Raw genomic sequence first — 22,238 nt, 5'->3', positions numbered from 1 at the left:
AACTTTCCCTAGTCATCGCACACATGCCTAGAGAGCCGCGATATGAACTAATACGATACATGACTTAACGAACGAACAAAAGGCTTACTTTCCTATTACTATTACTGAACTGTTTACTGTGAACTCGCTCAACTAGTTGTTGACTCTCTGCTGCATGCCTTGCAGGACCTTAGGTACTTATGGAGCTTGCACAAGGAGGAGCAGGTCGTTGTGGGACATGGCTCGAGGATGCCATGTTAAACGTTTAAACATTTGAACTTATGATTTACTTTGGGTTTTGAACTTTATGCTTCCGCTGATAACTTTAACTTGGTTGAATTGTTTTGACACCAATTATATTGATTGGATTGGACTTTTAATTACTTAATTTATATTGTTCAATATGATTGGTGGCTGGATCCTGGTCGGTCACGCCTCCAAGCGGTGATACTCCGCATGTGGATTTTGGGGGTGTGACAGATTGGTATCATAGCCATTGGTTATAGGGAACTTGGTTTTAATAAAGGGAAAAAGTTTTTATTAAGACCAGACTATAACCGGTACAGTGCTCAACGAACCACAACGACGCTTCGCTCCACGTGCAAGACTCAACATTCTAGGCGATGTGATTTAAGTTTATATTGCTTACCTGCTAGATCACTTTTGCGTAATGTATTGTTTATGGTATGTTTATTTAGAGTAGTAGCATGCTGCCTGTTAGCCCTATTGCGTCCTGTGTGACACACAATTGTTTAAATATTTGACAAGTGGTGGTCAAACCCCTTTCTAATTTCTCATCACCCTGCTGCGACAATCGTATATGCGTTCTATCTATTCATACGCTTATCTCGACATGACGTCGCCATTTGACCCTCCGTACATTCGGTTTGTACGCCAACATTCTCGTAGACCAGAACCGGCTCGAACGAACACGGGATTAGGAGAACTATACCCACGCATCCCTGTAGACGAACCTTATCACTTTCACCTGTCATCGTCGCTAGAAGTGAAGCAGTCACAGTTACACGCGTTTGTCGTTTTGCAACACTAATCTTTACCCACCAAACTCTGTGTTGGACAAATGATACACTCGCGCGACCGCGATGTAACGAACTTCCCTTTTGTGCCATGCCGCCATGCACCACTACTGGAAATTACTTCTAGACAATAGATTAGCTGGTCGAATCCTTCGGTTATTAATGGACCCCTGTTTTCGCTCGATTCTTCGTACGAACCTCATTAATTGCCTGTTTCTTTGATTGGCAACTGATATAACGAAACACTAACAACGATACCATGATTTCCACCGATCACAAGATTAGCCCCCCCCCCCAAGCGTTGTAAGGTATCTATAGATCGAGTTCGTCGAAACTCACTTCAAGCCATTGTTTTAGAACAATTTTCGGGACGAAAATTCTTTCAAGTAGGGGATGATGTGACACCCCGCGAAAACGCTCAACAAAACTAGCTTCCTAAGTGACTGTTTGCTAAATTTCGGGACAAAATTTCTTTCAACTTGGGGATGATGTGACAACCCGTAACTTCAAGGTACAAACCGTTTGTTTAGTTTTTATAAATCGAATACTATATTTATTTATTTGATAAATTAATTATGTTCCTACTAAATTACATTTTATCCATATCAGGTTGAACCGACCCAAACCGTTTGAACCAACGTGTCTCGCTTGTTGATCCAACTCGCTCGCGTAACTCGAAACTTTTGAGGCCTGAATCCTTAGCGTAAATATTTTACATTTATGTGAGTTGATTAATAATTATCATTATTAGTTACCCAAGTAATTAACTCAAATCAAACTCCCTAAACCCCCCCCCCCCCATGTGCGTACACTGTGTATATCTCGGCCCAATATTTTATGTTGTGGCAGTACAATTCGGATCCCTAACCTCTGCATGTTGCAGCGCCATTTAATTGGGCTTGAGCCCATTATCGGCTAAAATAAGGAACCGACCTATAGCATGTGTTTATATAGGTATACGTAACATGTTCCGGATGAAAAAAAAAACTCTAAACCAGAGATCAAACCCTACCCCCTCCCTCAAACCGGCGATCGGCAGTAGCTTCCCCCCTTCCCCCCTTCCCCCCTTCTCTGATTCGCGACAAGTATTAGTAGACCCCCTCCTCTTTGTGCCAAGCTTTATACACCGTGGGGATTAGTGTCAGCATCCTTGTCTTTCGGTTAGTTATGCATATTCATGTTAACTTTTTACGTGACGGTTTCAGTATGAGATTTTATTAGCAAGTAATATGTATATGTTAATGATAATGGTTGTGGTTGTTGATCATGTTAATACTTGGTGATATGTAATCGATAATAGGGTATACGCATGCTGTGATTTCTGTGTGTGATTGTCTTAATTGTTAGAACAGGTTAATGATGTTGATGTGTCATTAATTTGAATTAACTCGAAATAATAAGGAACTTGATGCGGTCTGATGTTAAGGGCCTAGGGTGGGCCGATGATCATTGCATGTATTAGGGGTAAGATGGTTTTGATGGCTGATTAAATAGGTAGTAATCGACTGGGCTAATGTTTATGTATTGGCTAGGGGGTTGCTAGCAAGTCATGTACGTAATCGGCCGCAAACGATGATTGTTATTTGATAAGGATATGTATTAGATGATGAACGATTGAGAACATGCTGTATGATTAAATTGTTTGGTAATTAATCTAAGATGTTTATGCATTAGATGATCGGTTCCGTGATTGGTAGTGAAAATACAATTTAATGGCACATTAGCTAACTCACATATTCCTATTGATACAATAGAACAGAAAAATTATATAACCTGTTGGTACATGCTACATGTGGGTTCTAATATTTCACACTTGTTGGGCCAATTTTAGTTGTTGGGCCGATTAAGTGGATCAGGGGATGGGTAACGAGAACTAGCTCATATTCTAGGTGACTTGATGTTAATTATGTATTTAGGTTAAGACTAAAGATTTATTTGTAAGGGTATGACAATTGTGGAAACTAAATTGATGTCATGAATTTAGTTTTGTGCGATTGAAGGGAGCTGGTTACATGCAAATGTTGGTTGGGCCTTAGGTTAGTAATTTGGGCCGAATACTCTGACAAGTTGCATGCATGTTAGTTGGGCATGTTATATGATAAATTAAATGGACTAATTTAATTATGATTGGGCCGGGTGGTGTTAGTCGGGTAATAATATCGAAACACAAATCAGTTGGGCTGCATGTTATATGATTTCTTGTCTATATGGTTTAATTGAAATGGAAAACATGATGATTGTGTTTGTGATGAAATGCACACAAAGCAGCCGGCTCCACCTATAAGTATTTTATGGGATGCAATAATGTTTACATGCTTTGGACTTGGGTTATATATGATTCCATCTGTGCTACTTGTTAAATATGCGAACAATTACGTGAAGTACTCGTATGCGAACCTGACTAGATGTAATAACTATTATAGGACACGATTGATCAAAAGTCATTTTAGCAAGTAAGCTATCTGCCGAGCAAATCAAAGGTGAGTTCACACAGCCAAGGCATGGGTTCCCAGGGTGGGAATGGGTTGGATTATTTATTGTGTTTACCTAGCACATGGAACTTAGTTATATGATCCTCGGGTGAGGAAGGGTTATGGATAAGATACAACTAGACTAATGGTACTAAATTGAACTGATCTTCGCACACACGCCAGGGTTGGCCGCGATATTATGACCAATCTTCGCACACATGCCTAGGAAGGCCGCGAACTATACTCTAAACTTCGCATACATGCCAGGGTGGCCGCGATACAAACATACCTAGTCTAGAATACTTGGGAACTTTCCCTAGTCATCGCACACATGCCTAGAGAGCCGCGATATGAACTAATACGATACATGACTTAACGAACGAACAAAAGGCTTACTTTCCTATTACTATTACTGAACTGTTTACTGTGAACTCGCTCAACTAGTTGTTGACTCTCTGCTGCATGCCTTGCAGGACCTTAGGTACTTATGGAGCTTGCACAAGGAGGAGCAGGTCGTTGTGGGACATGGCTCGAGGATGCCATGTTAAACGTTTAAACATTTGAACTTATGATTTACTTTGGGTTTTGAACTTTATGCTTTCGCTGATAACTTTAACTTGGTTGAATTGTTTTGACACCAATTATATTGATTGGATTGGACTTTTAATTACTTAATTTATATTGTTCAATATGATTGGTGGCTGGATCCTGGTCGGTCACGCCTCCAAGCGGTGATACTCCGCATGTGGATTTTGGGTTTAGGGTTTAGAAATATGGAATAGTATATTTTAACAACCCCCCTCAATTCAATATTTAAAGCAATAAGATATGTTAAGAAGTTGACAAACCTTTTCATGAGGGCCAAGGGATAGACCCTTGGTAAGAATATCAGCAGCTTGGTCTTCTGATTTAACAGCAACTGTCCGAATAATTCCTTTAGCAATTTTTTTCTCGTAGGAAGAAAAGGTCAATCTTTAAGTGTTTGGTACTCTCATGAAAGACATGGTTGGCGGTAATGGAAATGGCAGCCGTATTATCAAAACACAGCTGGACAGGAAGCTTAGAATCAATCTGTAATTCCCTTAAAAGGTTTGAGATCCAAATAATCTCGCATGTAGCAGCACACATGGATCGGTATTCTGCTTCAGCAGAAGACCTTGAGACGGTGGACTGCTTTTTACTTTTCCATGAAACAAGATTATCCCCTAAGAACACACAAAAACCAGTAATAGATTTTCGATAACTAGGCATTTCGCCCGGTCCGAGTCAGAAAAGGTTTTTATATTTAAAGAATCTCCTTTTTTAAACATGATTCCTTTTCCAGGAGCACCTTTTAAGTACCTCAAAAGCCGTAAAGCAATTTTGAAATGAGCTTGTAAAGGAGAATGCATAAATTAACTAAGATAATGCACAGAGTATGCTATGTCTGGTCTAGTGTGTGAGAGATAGATCAATTTACCCACAAGTTTTTGATAAACTGTTATATTGGTTAAGGGTTGATTATCCTTCTCACAAAGATGGGATAAAACGTGATTTGCCTCGATAGGACAACTGACTGGTTTACAACCAGTCATTCTGAATTCAGCAAGCAAATTTAAGCAGTATTTCCTTTGGGTTAAGCATAAGCCAGTTGAGTTTCTTATAACTTCAATGCCCAGTAAATACTGCAATTTTCCCAAATCTTTTATAAAAAACTTTGATTTGAGAACTGTTTAATGTCATTAACTTGTTTTGAACAATTACCAGATATAATAATATCATCCACATAGACAAGAAGGACAATAAAAACCGTGTCTTTTGTCATGACAAACATGGAGTGATCACACTTACTTTGTTAAAACCAAGATTGACAAGAACAGACACAAGTTTCTCATTCCACATCCTAGGTGCTTGTTTTAATCCATACAAAGATTTTTTTAACTTACAAACTTTAGATTCAGAAGAAGGGTTATAACCATCAGGTAAGCACATATAAATTTCTTCATTAAGGTCACCATATAGAAACGCATTGTTAATATCAAGCTGATATATTTCCTAGTTAAAGTGAACAACCATAGATAACACACACCTAACTGTAACCATTTTAACAACGGGGGGAAACGTATCAAAGAAGTCAATACCTTCCTTTTGACTGAACCCTTTCGCAGCCAGCCTAGCCTTATACCTCTCTATTTCACCGTTTGATTTATATTTAATCTAATAAACCCACTTACACCCAATAGCTTTCCGATTAGGTGGTAGGTCTAGACTCTCCCGGGTTTTATTTCTAAGTAAAGCTTCAAGTTCTGAATTCATAGCATCAACCCAAATAGCATCATTTTTAGCTTCAAAGTAATTTTTAGGTTCACAACTTTTATTTAACATAGAAGCAAAGCAGAAACTTTCAGGAGATAAATTAGCATAATTTAAGACTTTTTCAAGACCATATTTGACTTTTCCATCTACTATAAAGTCATCAAATTTAGAGGGAAAGTTACTATTTCAGGAGGATCTCTTTAAAACCGTGTTAGTTTGTTCACCAATATCTCCCTCAGAATTATTATTGTCTTCTTGTTCAGTGTCATGCTCAGCCCTGTCCAAATTCGGTTCTGTATTCTTGGTTGCTGATTATCAGCCATGCCTAAAGCAATCTCTGAATTGTTTTCAGACTACTCAGACCCATGACCTGTTGAAGTATTTGTATGTGTATTCTCATCATCGGGAGTTGGGTCAACTTGGGTTTTTTGAGTGAAGTTTAAATCATATACGTCAAAAAAGTAAAGGGTGTTAACTTCAGTGGGAGTATCAGGATCTCAAAATGTTTTCTTTTCTTTGAAAGGGAACACAGTTTCATAGAACCTAACATCCTTAGAGAAGAACATCATTTTTTGATCTAAACTCCAAAGTTTGTACCCCTTTTTTTCATTTGAATATCCAACTAAAACACATTTTTCAGCATGTGTGGTAAACTTATCAGAGTTGTTTAACACAGTGCTGAAACAAAGACACCCTATAACCCTAAGTTGACCTAGAACACGAGTAAAATCAAACACAAGTTCATACGGAGACTTTCCACTCAAAACAGATGAAGGTGTCCTGTTAATTAAATAAAAAGCAGTTACAATACACTCTGACCAAAATTTAATGGGAAAACCACCTTGGAAGAGTAAAGTCCTAGCTACATTCAACAAATGTCTATGCTTTCTCTCAACTACTCCATTTTGCTGTGGGGTATGAACACATGAAGTGTGATGTAAAATCTCATTTTCATAACAAAAATTACTCATTTGTTTATTTGTAAATTAAGTACCATTGTCACTCCTAAAGATCTTGACTGATTTACTAAACTGTGTTTTAAGAAAATTATAAAAACCTTTAATATGGTAAAAAAAACTTCATCTTTGGTTTTCATGAGATACACCCACACAGCTCTAGAGTAATCATCATCTACTATAAGAAAATATCGAAAACCATCCCTACTTTGGACTCTATATGGACCCCACACATCAAGATGAATAAGATCTCCTAAAGCTTCAGATTATGATCACTTAAAGGGAAAGGTTCCCGATGCTGTTTAGCTCTATGACACGTTTCACAAGGATTTAGTTTAGCACCAGTTTTAATGTTAAGATTATTTTTAAGAACATGCAAAACAGGTTCAGCAGGATGACCTAACCTAGCATGCCAAAGGTTGATATCACAACTAGAGTTACCAACCTTATTTGAAACAGAGGAACTACCAAAGAAGTATAGACTATCAAATTGACTACCAGTCACCTGGACTTTCTTTGTTTGAGAGTCCTGAATATAGCAAGTTTGTTCATCAAAAGAGACAATGAGCTTACAATCTCTAGCAAGTTTATGAACAGAGATTAAATTCACAAAATAATCAGGCACAACAAACACATCATATAGAATGACCTTATCACTTAATTTAATATCACCAATTTTAGTTACTAGGGCACCTGTGCCATTGGGATGTTTAACTTTGATATTGAACTCAGTTACATACTTTTGATTAATTAGACACTCATCTGTCATTACCATGTGTTGATGAGAACCAGAATCGACTATCCATCCTACCTTTTTTCCATTATTGATAAAATTTGAAAAACAGAAAGCAGGTTTGAAATCACAAATAGGTTTAGAAGACAGATTCACAAAACTATTCAGACAAACAGGATTAGCACACATACCAGCAAATCCACTATTCTGAGGGTCACCCTTAGGTTTATCATTCAAGAGACTAAGCAACTGGGCTATCTGATCATTGGACAAAGAACTCATAGCAGGAGTTGTATTAGTTGTATCAGTAGTAACATTACTACTAAACTTGTTGCCCTTGTTCCCACTAGGTTTTGATTTTATCCAAGAGGGGTAACCAACAAGTTCAAAACACTTCTCAATAGTGTGTCCAATCTTATTACAGTGAGAAGATTTAAGATTAGGGTTAGGAGTTCTATTATTCCTTTTCCTTGAATCAATAACTTGACCAGTTTTAACAGAAAAACCAACGGGATTATTAGGAGTTTTATCAAAAATATTCTTAGAGTGAAGGTGAGATTCTTCTCTAGAGATGACTGAAAAGGCATCCTTCACAGAAGGAAGAGTTTCTCTGGTTAATAAATTTGTTCTCACAGACTGGTAGGAACTATCAAGACCCATTAAGAATTGCATAAGCTTAATAAGATGATTAAAGTCATTAAATTGTTTTGATGCATCACAAGAACAGGCAGGCAAGGCAAGTAGTTGGTCTAATTGCTTCCACATACAATTCAACTTATGATAATATTCAGAAACAGGCATGCCATTTTGACCGAAGGAATTAATCTTTTAATACAGATTAAACACAACAGACCCATCTATCTTATCATAAGTATCCTTTAAGTCTTTCCACACATCTGAAACAATTTTAGAATAAACAAGACCAAGATATAATTCCTCAGATACAGAGTTAAGAATCCAAGTAAGCACAATAGAGTTGCACCTATCCCATTGCCTACCCAAAACCTCATCAGTTTTAGACCTGAGACAAGAACCATCAACAAACCCTATCTTGTTTTTTACTTGTAAAGCAAGGTACATGACATTGGACCAGATCCTATAGTTTTCTGGCCCTTTGAGTTTTACACTAACAATAGATAAATTAGCAGAGTCACTAGGGTGAAGAAACATCGGATCACCAGTATCAATTTTGCTAACCAAGGTAGCACTAAGGGAGGTTATAACAGTATTATCATCACCAGACATAGACATACTGAACACTCAGGTAAAGAACAATAACCCAAAAAGCACAGATAAAGCAAGAACAGATTAGAGTAAAAAAAATAAAAAACACAGTGGACAGCGAAGCCTGAACAGAGTTCTAATCAGAGGTTCATCACTCAAAGGTGCCTCCGCAGACGATATTCTGGGAGCTTTGACACACAAAACCAAACAAATGCAACAACTAAGCAAATAAGACTCGATCAAGTGCCGGCCCGACTAGTCCGGTAAACAGGGATGCCTAGACACACTGACTCAGTGATGCAGGAAACAGAAAAAATAAAGGTCAGATATAGAACAATCTCACAGTGGGTGCGTTTATCTCCTGTTAATCACACTTGTAACCTTCACTTAGGGTTACAAGTTTGATTTCAAGCAAAGAAGACCAGATTCAAACTCTATTGGTTTGCTCTGTAATCAGAGACCAACGAGAGCCCTTTTAGCCACACGTTCAGCCGGTCACAAGTCACAATACCGATCAAAGCAATCCCCAGCCATGACTGTTCAAAACCCTAGATTTAGGGTTTCTGAATCTGAGGCGGCACAAACCCAACGCAGCAGATTTCTTCAAGATCTGAACCCAGTATCAGAAGTATTAGCCAGATCCACCAAAAAACCACCAGAAAATTACCAGATTCGAACGGATCTGGTCACGAAAAGAAGCAACGGAGCAGAACCGGAGATAACTGATTCAAACCAAGAGCTTATCTAAGCTCTGATACCATGTGAAAAACACGGAATCAGCCGGAACTTTTATTCAAAAATACTGATGTAAATATATGTTATTGAGACAATGATAATAAGAAAAGGATACAAGACACCGTAACTAAATCACTCTCAGACAAGGCAGATTATCAACTAGATAATCTTGTTGATAATCTGCTTACAAAGTAATCAACTCTCGAACAGACAAAGAAAGGTTGCTGCTGAATGTTCAGAGACAAGCAGGAAAGGGCGAGAGAAAAGATGAGTACTTGTATGACTTCTGGGATCCCAAGGAGACCAGCTATAAAGGAACACCCAATAGGGTTTACGCGTAAAGGCAGCCCAACAGCAGTCTTGGGCCCAACAGCAGGAAGCAGCCCAGTCAACAGGAGCAGCGCAACAGCACAACTTGAAAAGGAAAGGGAAAAATATAAGGAAAGATATAAAACATAAAGGAAATATGGAATTGTACATTTTAACATATTTCCTGCATGGTTTCCTTGCATTCTCAACTTGTATGGCTCGTTGGCTTTATTGTATGCTTCTGGATTGCTTACACGTGGGCTGAGATGTGTTATTGTAGTTGTATAAAAGCCCCTTTTCACCGATTGAATGTCTTGCACGTCATCCGGTTAGTTGGTTTATGATTCTTCGCAATTTCTTTGTTCTTTGTCTTGCGATATTTGGTCTGATATTTTTCTTTCGTTACAGATTTGCTTTCCTTTCATCTTTCACTTTGATTTCTTCTTATTTTCTGCGTTTCAGTTGTTTGGTGTTGTGTGAATTTGTTGTTGCTGTCATTGTTTTTGTCTGCTTGATTTTTCTTTTAGGACATTGAATTTGTTCTTTGACTATTGTGTTGGGGCATGCTTTATTTTGGGGGAATTGGATTTGAGGTTACTTCATATGGACTTACTATTGCAACGATTTAGATTTCTACAAGAACACATCTTACCAACTGGCAAGAATGGTCTCACACATTTGATTCCTTCAATATTAAATAAATAAATTACCAATTTAATAACATTCTAATGATGGTTAAAAAGCTATTGATTTTAAGTGATAAATGATTTATTATTCTCTTGTTTGTATAAATTAGTTCCGGTCGTTGGTGCTTAGTTTTTAGGGGTTTTTTTGGCAACAAGAACAGTCCCCTATAGTGAGCTCTGCGTTTGGGCCTTGTAAGTTTTCTTAATAACTAGTTGGGCCTGGGTAGTTTTGTAATTTAAGTACAACTCTTAAACACAAGTCACACTATGTCGAGATGTTGTGGAGTCGGATTATTGGAGTGAGCACAGGCCTACTGTAGAAATGTAAAAAATTTCAGAAAAACGACTTGAGTTTGGGTCGTTTTAAGTTATTATAGAGTTTAATTATCTATATTTGCATCTATATCTATATCTATACTATATAATAAAAGAAAAACATGTTTTGTGACACTTGTCATTCTCTCATTTAATTGATTAAAATTATTAATAATACTAATAATAATAATATTTAATCTAAATTAATACAAATTTTTATTATTAATAATATTTAATCAAATCTAAAATCTAATCTAATACAAATTTTTATTATCAATAATATTTAATCAAATATAATAAGAACAGATTTAATAATCATAATGGATACAATGTTCGATTTTCAAAAACAAAAGGCGGTCATATCGGTTTAAATTTTAAATCAAACAAGGTGCCATCAATGTGGAAAATACGAATTTATAATGAAAAGAATATGTGGACATTTCAAAGAATACTTTTCTTTGTTTTCTACATCTTCGAATATACGTAATTAAATTAATTTTAATATTATATTATTTCAATACTACAAATATACACATAGAAAAAGCCGTACCATATACTATGTACTCATCTATACTATATAAAAAAAGAAATCTGTGTTAAGACACTTGTCATTCTATTAAAATTATTAATAATACTAATAATAATAATATTTATTAATCTAATACAAATTCCTATGTACTCATCTATACTATATAAAAAAAGAAATGTGTTTTGATTATTAATAATATTTAATCAAATATAAAATCTAATCTAATACAAATTTTTATTATCAATAATATTTAATCAAATCTAATAAGAATTCATACGAATTCCAAAGTTATAAATATTATAAAATATCTATACTATATAATAAAAGAAACCAACTTTGGGACACTTGTCATCATATTAGACCATGTCTTATAGATAATTATTATTTAAGTTTAATCTCTTCTTATTAATTATAGATAACCCTCCTACGAAATATTATTTAGTTTAATATCTTATGGATAATTATTATTTAATTTAATCTCTTCTAAATAATTATAGATAACTCTTCTACTAAATATTATTTTGTTTAATCTCTTCTACTTAACTATAGATAATTATTATTTAATTTAAATTTAATATATACTTCTCATTTATAATATTATTTATCTGATTTTCTATATCATATGACAAACACATGCTTTTTATTTGTAATATACAAATTTACTCTTATTTTTTTCGATTACCAAATAAACAAAAATTAATATTACTAAATCTTATTCTACTTTAAATGTCGAATAGAATACTTCTATTTTTCTAATAAAATATTATTCTTAAATTTAAATTGTTAATTTAAGATATTTTTAAATAACCAAATTATTTATCACTAAAATCAAACTTTGTATTAATATATTATTTATTTTTATTTTCATTATTAAAAAATTATTATATCTATTTTATTACATAATTTTAAACAAGTTATATATAATTTCAATATTACTTTGTATATAAAATTATATTTATTACGGGATTTTTAAATATAATTTATATTTTATCACTCAAATGGCTGCTTATTTGCTTCTTGAATAACATGTTTGACCACTTTATTTTCTTTTCAATAATTATCTCCGCAATCACCATATCTATTGTGTACCGAGTATACCCATTGGTTTTTTTTTAAATATAATTTTCTTATTTTTTGGTATATAAAATCATCTTTATTTAAGCCGTGTAATTACACGAGAGTTTTAAATATGTAACTTTTTTTTATTATTTGGTATACAATATTACATTTATTCAACCCATGTAATACACGTAGTTTTAAAGATACAACTTTTTTATTATTTGATATATAAAATTACATTTATTCAATCCGTACAATATGGTTCTTATAGATATAACCTTTTATTATCTAATATATAAAATTATATTTATTCAACCCATGCAATAAAGAAGGTTTTTAAAGATATATTGTTTTATTATTTAGTATATAAAATTTATTTATTCAACCCGTGTAATACACGGGGTTATAACCTAGTTATTACCTATTTTCGTTGGTATACACATATACATATATCTGGCAGTATTCTATCATATTTAGTAAGTCGATTCCATTGAAAAATGGTATAATAAACTATTGAACTTTAATTTAGTGGATTTTATGTTATATTCTTATTATTTTGGTTAATGAGCTTAAACAGTAATAAAGTTTATATGAAAGCTTCATCAAGCAATGCTATTGCACATGGAATCTTATTGAAGAAGAATATCTTTTGCAAAATAAAAAACCTAAACTGTTGGTTATTAATCGGTATGTCACTTGTCTGGGTTAAACCGGTTTTAAATCGGCTTCACCCGGACCAACCATTCATAACTGGTAAGAAACCAAATCTGAGACGATCACTAACTATAAAAGTGGTTCAAACCGGTTTCTTATCCGAACCAGTTGTAACAAGAACCGGTTTGGTTTTTGTTAACCCAAACCGGAACCGAATGTGCATCTCTAGATTGACTAGTTTGGTAAACAACATGTCACTCAACAGTGGTGGAGCTAGCCCATTAATTTAGGGGTATTCCAAAAATAAAAATAAATTTACAGTGCAATCATACAATAATAATCATAAAAATGATAATAAATAAAGTAATACAAAAACCTAATAGATTTGTCATCTAATTGTTTTCATGGCTTGAAATCGTTCTAACACATCGTCGTCTTTTACTTTATCAAAAGTTTTTTTTTTCGAGCACACAAACCATAGCATTGTTCAAATATTCCAGATCCATTCAAGATTATTTTTTAGATTGTGATTTAATCTTCACTTCAAGGAATCAACCTTCAACTTCGAAGAATTCAAGTACCTAGTTTAACAAGAAAACTAGAAAATTATAACTTTTTGTAAAGTTTAACTTATCTAAACACTAAACCCTAACAAATCTAGAAACAATAATACTACATAAACAATAACAACAAACAAAAAATCAAAGGACAAGAAACACTCACCAAACACGCAGGTCAACGCCAGTCAACAGAGCAATTGTAGGGACGTCGAGCAGAAGCAGGAGGGACGTTGGGATGATCCCAATTCGCTGTGACATTTTGTTTCCAACTTTGCCACCCATACACAAAAGACTATATTATTGTTTTGGGGTTTGGGCTAAGTTTATCAATTGGGCCTATTTCAATTATATTATTCTTAATTTGGGTTAACTTTATCATTTGGGCTTATTTGTTATAAAAGTTTGGTGTTGTAAAAGGTTTAAGCTTATAAAAATTTGGAACTTTAATAAATTAAACTATCTAAATTTTTAGGGTATCCCCATATTTGTTCCGGGATATTCATTATATAAAACCGAAGGAAAATAAAAAAAAAAAAAAGATTATACTACGAAGACGGGGTTGAGCCGTAGCCTGCGCTACACCTCCTTACACTATAACTTCGCCCCTACACTCAGAGGGTGCTCTTCTAAATAAAAAAAAGTACACATAAAGTTCTGATTGGTTTCGCTTTGTCTTTCTAATACACCTAGTCTTAACCCCACGCGTTGCGGTGTAAGGGCATGAAATTGTGTTTTCGCGAGGCGTGGGGTGTGCAACCGAACGACGGCCAAAAACAGTAAAAACGTAAAATAAAAACACGAATTTACATTGACATGTATTAAAAAGTCAAGGCGTAAAAAACCTGGGTGAACAAATGTGAACACCAATGTAGGTCCGGCGAGGGGAGGATCTAGTCGCCTAATCCTTGTGTACAAACCAACCCGGTTGTGCGGAATCCAATCGAGATAGCAAACCGAGATCGAACTCGTAAATGATAGACACGAGACTCAACGATTAACACCAATGTATTAATACTTGAAAACAGTTACAATGCAAGGTTTACAAATACACTCTATAAACACTCTCGTTCTCTCGTGTGTGTTCTGTGTTTTCTCACACTTCTACTCTACCTCTTCTGTCTGATATGTTCTGTTTATATAGCACCAGATATGACGAACAGAAGTAGGTCGACGAAACAACATAGTAGACGACGAAATCGAACTCGACGAAGCAAGTTGGTCGACGAAACACATGTTGGTCGACGAAACAGCCCTTGTTTCGTTGACTTGCATGTGATTCGTCGAATGGGTTGTGGCCCAATCAGTTTGAGGCCCAAGCTGTTTGTTTTCGTCGACTTGGTTCAGCCCAAGGCTAATAATCTGGCCTAGTGCTCGATGACTTGTGATTCGGCCCAATGTGAAGTCAAAGCCCAACACCTCATGCACGTATATGAATTCCAAACATGAAGATTGTAAACATTTGTGAAGTTTAGTCAAAGTTGTGACATCGTCACGATGATGTGTCAAGCGGGAAACGTTCTCGGCTCTCCATGCTTCCCGTGTCGAACTCTGGGGCGCACGACGGAGGAATGTCATGACGTCGGGCATGAGCCGAACCTAACCAAGTCGAAACCAAGTTGAACCGAACCGAGTCGAGTCGCGTCCACAAAAGGTGTATCAACAAACTCCCCTTTGGACGCTACTCGTGAGGTTCATCTTCCATGTCTTCTATGTCGGAGGATCTTCAAGGTCTTCACCTGTGGTAAGTAGAAAGTGTATCAACAAACTCCCCATTTTATTTAGGAAGTGTGTTAACAAACTCCCCCTTAACATAAGTTCCCCCTTGAGTTATGCTCATGAATCTTTTGATCTTCAATACTTGAGATCCTTGTGGTGTTGATGATTGATCAGAGGCAACTCGATAATCTTTATCATTTGAGTGCCTTCACGTCATGTCTTCATTCCAATGCTTGTAATCGAACATGTTCTCCTTGCCTTTAGCATCTGCACATGCAAGAAATCTAAACGCATAATGAAAACAACCGCTTGGAATATAGTTAACATAAACAAACGACACACATGTGACCATTTTTCAATCAACTACCGTCCGACAGTTTGAAAGTTTATCAAATTTATTGATTTTAGTTTTTAACTTTCAAAACTTGCAAATTTCGACCGTTTATGAAGATTTAGTCAATTTGGTTTTCAATCGGGTTTCAGGTAACGAAGACTCGAGCTCCAACATCGTACAATCGAAAATAAGATAGAAATAAAATCTTTTTGGCTTTTAGAAAGTTTATATTAAAACACACCTAAAATCTTTTTGGAATTTTTGAATATTTCAAATGTAAAGACAGAAAGCAGTAAATAAATATATACAGAGTTGCAGAAACTAAGAAAGCATTAAATAAATATTTACAGACATTCTTTTTGTGAGTTTCGAGGGTAAGAGAATCATATCAGTGTACGGTCACGCCAAAACGCTCTTGTTGTTTAATTAGTTAGCATTTAGATAAGCATCCTATAACAATTATCGGTATTGTTGTCCACATAAGCTCAACTTATCAGATGTAATCATGGCGAGGGGATACGTTAAGGTATGATTTATACTTACCGACCGGTGTTCATCCACACACGACACATTCCCGTATCAAGGTATGCACGAGAGTTCATCTTACTGGTGAGTATACCATTTATCATATGTTTTGATGTATATGAAAATGTGAGATACTCACTTATTTTGATTGAAAACAAGCCCTATGTGATAGAGTCACTTATTGATGAGGAACTTGATTTTCGATGCATGAGGGCACAGGAGCAAGTCCGTGAACAGGTCAGTACTTTCGTACATCAGAGAGACAAACTTGACACTCGGATAAATGTGATATATTATCACTTATTTTGAGGGACATGTGATTGTTTATCACTTATTGAGGTCGAGTGCAATATGTACACGTATGTATGGTATCATGGAAGATCTAGACTTGCGTCCCCGTTATTTTTCGGGAAAAGATACAACCATGATACCCAGGTGATAAACAGCATAAAGACCACGTATCTCAGAACCTCGGCAATCTCTCAAACAAAATTTCGGTACCAAGACCATATGCCAATGAGCGGTTCCCACCTGGTCTTCAGTCGATTTAGGTTTATATCACCCTGCACACTTTAAAATGATTGTGAGCCTACCGATACATCTTATATAGAGCTGCTTATCGTTTTTCAGTTTAGGTTTAGAGAGGTTTGGACAGACCACTGATGTACAATCATTTTCTCTTTTGCTCGCCAGGAAACTCATTTTTGTTTTTCTATTGTTTTTGTGTTTTTGAAATTTTTTCGATGTTTTGGTATTTTTCAAATTTTGGATTTACTCCCCCTAAAATCAACAAACTATGATAAATTTAAAAGACACAAAGATATTTACAAAATTGATTTTCCGATGTTGGTTTACTCTTGCTTGACCTTAATGCCGTTTACCAATAATAAAAAGTCAAATCTTGATTTGTCAAATGCTTTGCTAAAAAGGTCGGCACGTTGGTCATCGGTGTGGACTTTAACAACATCGATTAGCCTTTTATCAAAGCAATCACCTATGAAGTGATATTTGATTTTGATGTGTTTGGTCTTTGAATGCTGCACAAGATTTCTAGTGATCTGTAAGGCAGCAGAATTATCAACGTAAATAGGAGTAGTTAGGAATTCAAAACCGTAGTCGCGCAATTGTTGTTGGATCCACAGGACTTGGGAGCAACAACTTGAGGCAGCAATGTATTCAGCTTCGCATCATGTTGATGTAGCGACACACGTCTGTTTCTTGCACTGCCATGTGACTAGGCGATTTCCCAAAAACTGACATCCAGCCGTTGCGGATTTGCCGTCTTTGCATCCGCCAAAATCAGAATCACTAAAAGCGATCAAGTCAAAGTTATTATCCCTAGGGTACCATAGACCGGTGTCAGGGAAACCCTTCAAATAATGAAAAATCCTTTTTACAGCTGCAAGATGTGAGGCCTTCGGGTTGACTTGATATCTGGCAAGCAGGCACGTTGGGTACATTATATCTGGTCTTGATGCTGTGAGGTACATAATAGATCCGATCATTGCACGGTAGTATGAGGGGCTAACAACTTCACCCTTCAAGTCTGGATTAATTCCGTGATTTTGCTGCAATGGGGTACCGATGGGCGTTGCATCAGACATCTGGAACCGGCTCAAGATGTCACCAACATATTTAGTCTGATGGATGAATATCCCAGACTCAGTTTGTTGCACTTGTAGGCCCAAAAAGAAAGTCATTTCCCCCATAGCACTCATCTCCAATTTATCCTGCATAATACGCACGAAATTCCTACACAAAACATCATTAGTAGAACCAAATATAATATCATCCTCATATACCTGTACCAGTAGAAGATCTCCATCTTGTTCTTTGATGAAAAGAGTACAATCGATAAGACCTCTGCGAAATCCATTCTCCAGCAGATAATTAGATAAGGTTGCATACCAAGCTCGTGGTGCTTGATGTAGACCATAGAGAGCTTTGTTCAGCAACCAAACCCGATCGGGATGGATAGGATCTTCAAAACCTGGAGGTTGTTCGACGTACACCTCTTCTTCAACCACACCATGTAAGAATGCACTTTTGACGTCCATCTGGTAAACCTTGAATCCTTTGAATGAGGCATAGGCCAGAAAGATCCGAATTGCTTCCAGACGTGCAACAGGTGCATAAACTTCGTTGTAGTCGATCCCTTCAATCTGACGAAAACCTTGAACGACTAATCTTGCTTTGTTTCGGATAACTACTCCACGGTCATCCTTTTTGCATTTGTACACCCAACGGGTACCAATCTTCTTGTAGTTCTCAGGTTTCTTAGCTAGCTTCCAGACACCTAGCTTCTAGAATTGTTACAGTTCTTCCTGCATTGCTTCAACCCAAGAATTATCTTTCAAAGCTTCTTTAATAGATTTTGGTTCTTCTTGTGAAACGTAACACGCAAAGGACCAATCATTTTGTTGACCAGATTCTCGAATCGCCGCATACAAGCCTGCATTGTTGTTGTTTCACAACATGTTTCTTGTTTGAATGCCACTTTGTACATTTCCGATGATGTTTTGTTGAGGATGGGTATTGTGAATCCTTGTTTCTGAATTATCTTGAACTGGAATATTTGTACCTAGATTGTTGAGATTGAGATCAACAACCAATTCAATACCCGGAATTGACGAAGAGGATGATGTAGTAGCTTCAGCTGTTCTAGGGGCGTCCACTGGAGGTGTAGCCTCTGAAGTACCATGAACTGCTGTTATTGGAGCTTCTTGATCTGCATCGAGAAATTCATCATCCTCTGAAGATTCGTTCAATTCGGTAGCATCGTGAAAATCCTCATTGTCGAGAGCATTATTGTTCACTGAAGATGGTTCTTGATTGACAACAACTGGACGAACCAACGGTGAATCTGTTGCGTTGTCACTCTCAAAAAACATCCTTGCCGTAGCATTTCCGTCAACTGCTTCAACATTGATCGAATTGAAAAACTCATCGTACTCAAACATCCAAGGCTGACCAGGACATTTGACTGGCAATGTATGCCTTTGTACTTTGACTTCAGACCATTCCTCGACCCTTTTAGTCTCTAGATTCCAGACTCTTAAGTTCGGGGTGGCATAACCAAGAAAGTATCCTTCAATTGCTTTTGCCCCAAACTTTCCATTAGGATCGATTATTGTGCACGGAGCTCCAAACGGTTCAAGATATGACAAATTTGGTTTTCGTTTGTTAAGAAGCTCAAAGCAGGTCTTGTTGTGCCTTTTGACTGTAAGGACTCGGTTCAACGTGTAACATGCAGAGGCCACAGCTTCAGTCCAGAATGGAATCGGCAATTGTGACTCTACTAACATTGTCCTAGCAGTCTCGATCAATGTACGGTTTTTACGTTCAGCGACGCCATTCTGTTGAGGAGTATAAGCCGCACTAAATTCGTGAAGAATACCTTTTGAAGTGCAAAACTCCGCCATGGCATGATTTTTAAATTCAGTACCATTGTCGCTACGTATCCGCCTAACCTTCAATTTATACAAATTCTCAATCTGAATGATTAAGTTTTTGATAATACCGAAAGTTTCACTCTTGTGTGTCATGAATGCCACCCAAGAAAATCTTGAATAATCATCAGTTATCACGAGGCAATATTGATCATTCCGGATGCTTTTATGCTTGACAGGACCGAACAAATCCATGTGCAAACATTCTAGCAGAACGACCACCGTGTTGATCTTCTTAGTCGGGTGTCGCTTCTTCGTTTGTTTTCCTTTCGGGCACGAAACACAGACGTCTTGAAGATGGAAGTTTTTAAGAGGAACACCATTCACCAATTCATTTGACACCAAATGATTCATTTTCCGTAAGTGAATGTGACCCATTCGTCTATGCCAAGAGATTGAGTCTTTTTTTGTGGCTTTGGAAATGAAACAGGTTGCTTGTGCAGACGTTGTAATAGCTTGACTCATATCAAGGACATACAAATCATTTATCCTTGGACCAGATAAAAGAATCCATTCTTTTGGAATCTTGAAGCCGGGTTTCAGCACGTAACATCCATTTGCATCAAAGTGTACTGAAAACTTCTTATCACAGATTTGTGAAACGCTAAGAAGATTGTGATCAGTTGTTGTACAAAGTTGATCTTGTCAAAGCTTACAACCCCGTTGGATATCATTCCTTCACCAGTAATATATCTGCCTTTATCTCCAGCAAAAGCAACATAACCTCCTCTAATAGATTTAACATCGTAGAGAAGCTTCATGTCGCCTGTCATGTGCCTGGATGCCCCACTATCAACAATCCAATGACTACTGATAGTTCCTCCTGGAACACCCTGCACATGAACTCACATGATTAGTTGGAGATGGGGACCCAAGCCATTGTGGTCTTGGGTCTTCCATTTTCATCGACAACAATTACTTCCACTTTTTGATGGTTAGGAAATTGTGATGGTCCCCCTGAATTTGTGGTCATTTTAGGTTTCCATGTCTGTTGAGTTTTACCAGTTTGATGGTTTGAAAATTTAACTTCGTGATTGTTTGAAGTTTTTGAAAACTTTGAACTTTCTGGTTTAACTGAAACAGATTGTTTTTGAACCACATTAGTCTTAAGTGCTTTCTCAATCACCTTGACTTGTTGGCGTCTCTGTTTCTTTTCCCTTTCTCTTACAAGGCGGGGATCTTGTTTTAAAGAAACCGATCGCTTTTGGTAATTTTGTTCACGGGGATCATCAATTTTAGCTTTTAACTTATGAAGATACGGACAATTTCGAATGATATTCCCAATTTCACCACATTCAAAACATGATCTTCGTTCAACAAACCCCGAAGTATCATGTGATTGTCTTGTTGATGATGAACTTTGTGATCCCGAGGTACTTGGTTTTGAACTGTTTGGTTCATTTCTTTTCAACATTTTTGCTTGCTTAACAAAATCTAAGTTAGATTTGTTTTCAAATGTTTCAATTTTGTCTGTTCCCTTTGATTTCACAAAGTTCACCTTCTTGTCCTTTTTCTGAGTCTGTTTCCTTTGACCTTGAGTCGGTAATTTACCTTTTGGTTTGGTATGATTTTGCTGCTTTTTCACTGTCGGTAATTTCTGATTGCCATATTGTTTTCGAACTTCGGCCTTTGGAATCGGAGGGCACCGTGTTACCAAAACATGTGAACCCGACTTTCCCAAAAACTTACTTGTCGAATTTTCAAAAACTTTACTGATTAAAGATTGATTTACATTCTTAATCGGAAAATCTTTGTCAGAATAAATTTTACCATCACCAACAAGAGTGTACAGCAAATTCACACTCTCAGACTCTTTTGCAGACGTGGACTTGATCGGAACAGTCTTAGCAGGTTTTGCGGGAGGATCACATAGAATATGATTCTCAAGAGGTATGTCCTCTTCTTTGATTACCGCATCAGACTTTGCTGAGTCAGTATCATCGGATTCCTCATCAGAAGAATCAACATCCTCAACAATAATTGGAGGATCCTGATTCTGTTCAGCAGAAGACAAACTTGTATCTGCTGATACATCCGACTCTGATGATACTTCCGGTTTGTATCCAAATCCGGTCGCAAATTCCTCAATGTCTAAAGGAACAGATGGTTCAAAGTAAGTTCTATCCTCTTCATCAGGCATGGCATCATAATTGTGTCTCACAGGTGGTGGACATTTCTTATATCCAATGCATGTGACATCCCTTTTCTCTTTCTGAACATCAATGATGTGATCCAACACATAGCTAGAGCTTAAATAGCTGTCTAACTTGAGCTGGATCGCCTCAATTTCAGTTTTAACACAAGCCATTTCTTTTTGCATTATCTCAAGGCGATTGATATAGCAATTTATGTCTGTTTGTTTTCTTGAAACCAGTTTTGTCAGCTCGGTTTTATCTTTCTTTAATTTTTCAATCACCGATTTAAATTCCTTTTCATGGTTTTCATAAAACATGTTGGCTTATGTGCATTTAGAAAGATCCACTGTCAACTTTTGGTTGTGGATGAATGTCACATCATTGTTTTGCAAAGCCTCATGTTTGCTTTGCAAATCACACCACTTAACATCCAAAGAAACATGTTTGTTTTGCAAGTCAAACAAATTAGCTTTTAAAGCATCATGTTTGCCTTGCAACTCAGACATATTTGCATCCAAATCAGCACATTTAACACTT

The sequence above is a fragment of the Helianthus annuus genome, chromosome 4 (assembly GCF_002127325.2).
Source record: "Helianthus annuus cultivar XRQ/B chromosome 4, HanXRQr2.0-SUNRISE, whole genome shotgun sequence".
NCBI lineage: Eukaryota > Viridiplantae > Streptophyta > Magnoliopsida > Asterales > Asteraceae > Helianthus > Helianthus annuus.
The sequence above is the reverse complement of the archived record's forward strand: the minus strand, read 5'-3'. Positions refer to the sequence as shown.